Genomic DNA, 5,226 nt, shown 5'->3' on the forward strand with positions numbered 1-5,226 from the left:
AATAACCATGAGACATTTAAAAAAAGCAAATAGAAAACTTTGTTTTGTGAACCTCTTTAATTTAGTTTAAAAGATAAATTTTGGTAACCATTTTTATGGATGTTATAGGATGCTAAGACCTCCCCTATAAACAATTGACTCCTAAACCTTAAATTTGAATTTATGTAGACCAATTTTTTTGTGACCAATCACACCTTAATATGATAGGTGGCGACTCCGAACCTTTTATTTATTAAAGATTAAATGATTAAGGACGTCGGTCGCCCCACGTCGCAATCGCATCGCGACAGTGTTCTAGAACTCTTTTTTGCATTTTTATCTTTCCTTTTGATCTCCATTGATGTGTTATGTCTATTTCCATTGACATTATATATAATATGTTAAATCATATTTAATTTTGAATAGTAATGACTACCCCATTATGAATTATATCTCGAAGTTTTTTTTTTATTATTTTAATTGCAATTTGAAATGATATTGTTCTTTTTATTTTCATAAAAATATGAAATTGAATATTTCAACGGCATATTTTATTACTATAAAAGTAATTGATTCAATAAAATTAAATAAATATCATAATTATATTATAATTTTCTTTTCTTAAAAGTTGTCATTTCATAAATCATTAGTTACTACCTTAATAACTTAATTAATATGAATTATATTTAACAAATACTAAAAAGTTTGTTATATTTGTCCATAATTAATTTAAATTTCAATACATCAATGTGAAGAATTTTTTGTATTTTTATTCAAAAAAATGTAAATATACACAAATGCTTGAAACTACATTTTTTTCATTTGCATTTATAATGAGTTTTAGCTTGAGACCATAAAAAAAAAATTCTTTGCATGACTGCATTTTTTTATAAATAATATTAATGGGTCCTAAAAAGCAATATTATATACATATGCTTATATTTTTAAACATCAAAACCTCTAGATCTCACGTTATGTTTTGTTCACACATTTTCTGTCTTCACCATGCATGCTACGTATTGTTATCCTTCTTCAGATTTCTCATGCTTTCCTCGTATATAGTCTTCGATCGATTGGTGACACTTAGTTGTCATGACTCTTGTACGGTGAAAAATACATACTGTCAATCATTAACCACAATTATTTCTTTTGCAACAAAATTATTAAAAGTACTGTGATTTCTTGTTGATTTCTCATTGTTTTCTTTTTTGATGTGCTCATTTTTTGTTGCATTTTTTATTTACCTCTTTCCACTAGAGGGTGAATTGAATATGTAAACTCACAGTGTTAACGAACAACACTCCATTAAATTGAACCTATAAGTTCTTTGGAAAATTATATAAGAAATTGGAGTGCATTATGTTACTTTTGTAATACTTAGCTTGCAATGAGTTTTTTCTTCAAGAATAAAAGTACTCTTCGACCCCTATGGACTCATCTCCTTCTTCTCCTATGTTTCTTTGTTTGTTCATTGATCGAATGTAACTTTGAATTTGATTTGTTTGCACAATTCTCAAATTTTATTTCTTAACATCTTGAGCTTACACCTTGAAAGCTTAACCATCTACATATATTCAAATAAAGTGGAAGATGAAAAAGTTATTGATTGTGTAATAACATTTAGCATGCATTACGTTAATATCAGTTATATGGTAGATGGAAAAGTTACATTATATGGCCCTAATAACACAAGACATTAACTAATATCAATTACGGAATTAAAATCTCTTAGTTTTATAAAAAGATGAAAAGTTAACTAAGTGTAACTCTACCTTGTTAAATGTGAAAATGCTCACAAACATTAAATCTATGTGAATGAAAAAATTGCTAACACTACAAGAAAACGAGGGTTTCCCGACGCCAAAAAAGACGTCAGCAATAAGAACGTCGAGAATAAGTGTATTCCCGATGCTACGCACACTACGTCAGAAGAGGTTTCGGTAATACCCTTTTTCTCGACGCCTAAAGCACGTCTCGGCCAACTGACGTCGGGAATAGGCCAAATTAAATTAAAAATACACCTTTTTTCTGACGCCATGCAGAGTGCGTCGGAAATGACATCGGGCATAAGGGGTTTTCCCGACACACCGTAGCGAGTCGGGAAACCCTTTTAATGAGCATCAGGAATACCATTATTCCTTATGCCTTTTTGGAGATTTCCTGACGCCACACGACTGCGTTGGGAAATCCCCTTTATAAACGATTCAGTTCTGTATTTCACAGAACTAAAACCGAAAGGAAAAGGGAGAAGAGAGAACCATCGAGGCTTTGCCGTTCGTAGCTCGCCACCTTCCATTCCATCGTCGTTGCCGTCCCTTGCCGTCGTTCCTCGTCGTTCCGCCGCCGTCTGCCACCTTAGGTAAGTTTAAATATAAAGTCTGTTTAGTTTAAATTTATGTTTTAGGGTTTTTTTAGGAGAATTGTTTTAGGATTTTCTTTTGGAATAGATTTTTATTTGTTAAATGTATTTTTGTATAGAATGTGTGTAATTTGTGGTTGAATTTAAATTTGAAGGGTTTAGGGTTTAGGGTTTAGGATTTATAGTTAAATTCAAAATTGAATTTTTTTTTTTTTTGGGGAAGGGTTATAGTTAAATTGAAATTTGAATGGGGGATTACTAGCTAAATTGAAATTTTTGTAGGGGGTTATGGTTGAATTCAAATTTGAATTGGGGGGGAGGGGGGTTATGGTTGCATTCAAATTTGAAGGGGGGTTTATGTTTTGAATTGAAAATGTAATATGTGTGTTAAGATTTGTTTTGGCTATCCTGCAGTTATGGTAGCCTGTTTGTGTTGAATATTTTTGTTGTTGATTTGAGATGGCTATCCTGCAATTATGGTAGCCTTTTTTGTTTTGAATTTGCTTCTATTTGGGATGGTTTCAAGGGGTGTTAATAATTAGGTTATGTTGGCTATCCTGCAGTTATGGTAACCTCTAGAGTTTGGAGGGGTTTGTAGGATGCGAAGATTTTGAAGTATTTTGTTGTTAATAATTAGGTTGTATTGGCTATCTTGCAGTTATGGTAGCCTCTATAGTTTGAAGTTAGTTATTGGAAAATAGTGAAAATTCAGGGGAGTAAGTTATGGATGTGAGAGAATGAGAGAGATATGTTTCTAATCAAACCTATTTATGTTTTAGAGAACGATGGATAAGGGTTGGATGAAACTTAGAAATAGGGTAGCCTCTATAGTTTGAAGTTAGTTATTGAATGTTTGTTTTCTATGTCCACAGCCATTATGTCATGGTCATATCCACGTAATAATTTTATGGAGAAGGACGCTATGTTCCTCGAGTTTGAGGACGATTTAGATAACATCGGGGGAGGGTCGTCGTCTGTGGGCGACAATACAGTGCGTCTAAGAATTTTCTTCATTTTAACTTATGATTATTTCATGTTCTTTTTTCTAACATTATATGTTATTATCGATTTATTAAGTAGGATCTTCTTCTCAACAACTTGCGACTCCGACTCCTAGGGGACGTGCACAGTCTCGACTCTTGGAGTTAGAGCGCCACGTTGTAATAAATATGCGCATTCCGATGACGATCGCCCCTAGAGCGGAGAAGCCTATTTCCCCACACGTCGTTCGCTTCAGCCAGGCGATAGGCGTGTGCGTGCAAAAGACATTTTTCGTCCACTACCTTAAGTGGGCGAACGTTGGGAGAGAATACATTGAGGTCGTCAAGGGCGACCTCTAGGTAATTAAGTGCACTACACATTTATGATTTCATTTGAAACATATCTAACTTTAACCAATATAATGTGTTATGTTTGTAATGTGTAGCGATTATTTGTGCTTGATTTCAATGATCAAGCAATGAATAAGTTTGTTGAGCATCAGATGCTCACGACCTTTAAAGAGTTTCGGGTCGACTATCACAGACATTTCAAAAAGTACAACGACCCAGAGGAGGCTCGTACCAACCCACCAACGCATTGGTTAGACGTCATAAGGATTGACACTTCCTTTGTCATGATTAATTATGATAACAAGTTTTAATATGTATAAGAAATAAACAATATAATTGTTTTCATGCAGGAGCAATCACAGACGAACAAGGCTGCTAGACAGAAGCAGCCTTACAATCATAGTAGCGGGTCCAAGTCATTTCTACAATGACAATACGAGCTCGCTGAGAGAAAAGAGGAGTCGGTCGATCGTGTGGAATTGTTTCGGAAAACACACGTTCGAGCTGGGACGTTCGTGTCGCAGGGCGCAGAGGATGCACATTTAAGTTATGCCTTATTAATTATCCTCTTTCATTATATATTTTTACGCGTTACCTAACATAGTTTTTAAATTTGTTGCAGAATCAAATGCTGAAACTCCAATCCCAGCCTACCCAAGAGGGTAGTCAGCCACTCTCTGAGGATGAGATATGCGATCAGGTATTGGGTAGACGACCAGGCTACTCAAAAGGTCTTGGTTGGGGACCCAAGCTGAAGGCCCGCAGGACGACGAGTGCGAGCAGTTCGTCGACATCTTGTTCGCTGTCCACACAAAAAGATATTGAATTACAAGCTAAACTTAATGAAGCTTTGGAACAGATTGAAGTGCAACATAGAAATCACCAAGCGTTAGCTTCACAAGTGGAAACAATAAAAAATATTATAGAAGATTTCACTCGTGCACAATAGAGACCACCGCATGATCCCTAGCTCTGTGGTACGTATATACATCTCCATTATTCTTAAGTTTTTGCAATGATAGTATACAATGAACATATGGATATATGTACTAAACTTAGTTACTTTTATATCATTTTGGGATCGAAGGTGTAGAATGACGTGTACACACTTCGTTGGGAGACTTTTTGTTATGTTTGCGTTTTCTTGTATTATGAGAACTACAAGTTTTGTACTAAACTTACTAATATTTTGTGAACTTATTCGTATTATTAATTTTAAATCTTTTTTTTTTATTTTTGTTTGTATATTTCTTAATTTATTAATTTATATTGAATTTGTTTTAGTTTAATCCAAAACGTCAGAAAAAATGTTTGAGCAATCTGAACGTCGTTGTGAATGTTTGAGCAAAATATTTTAGAGGAAAAAAATTAGAAATTAAATATTAGAAATATATATATAAAAAGGAATTCTTGAGGCAATGAAACGTCGGGACTAGGATGCATAAGAGACGTCGGGGAAGAGTGTCCTGACGCACAAAAGACGTCGAAAAAAAAATATCGGGCAAGAGGCATTCCAGACGCCACTGTTGCCGACGCATGTGACAGCGTCGGGAGAGG

The 5,226-nt window shown here is 34.5% G+C and overlaps 1 long non-coding RNA gene across 2 annotated transcripts; it reads left to right on the forward strand.

The window, feature by feature from the left end:
• The first annotated feature begins 1,397 nt into the window (after positions 1 to 1,397).
• LOC127151375 (uncharacterized) lies at positions 1,398 to 4,215 on the forward strand. Of its 2 annotated transcripts, XR_007824296.1 has the most exons (4): positions 1,398 to 2,338; positions 3,211 to 3,678; positions 3,765 to 3,919; positions 4,020 to 4,215. It is a non-coding gene; the product is annotated as an uncharacterized LOC127151375 (long non-coding RNA). The 2 variants fall into 2 exon arrangements; XR_007824295.1 differs by lacking the exon at positions 1,398 to 2,338 and having other exon boundaries at positions 2,935 to 3,678.
• The last annotated feature ends 1,011 nt before the right edge of the window (positions 4,216 to 5,226 follow it).

This window comes from Cucumis melo, chromosome 10 (genome assembly GCF_025177605.1).
Source record: "Cucumis melo cultivar AY chromosome 10, USDA_Cmelo_AY_1.0, whole genome shotgun sequence".
Taxonomy (NCBI): Eukaryota; Viridiplantae; Streptophyta; class Magnoliopsida; order Cucurbitales; family Cucurbitaceae; genus Cucumis; species Cucumis melo.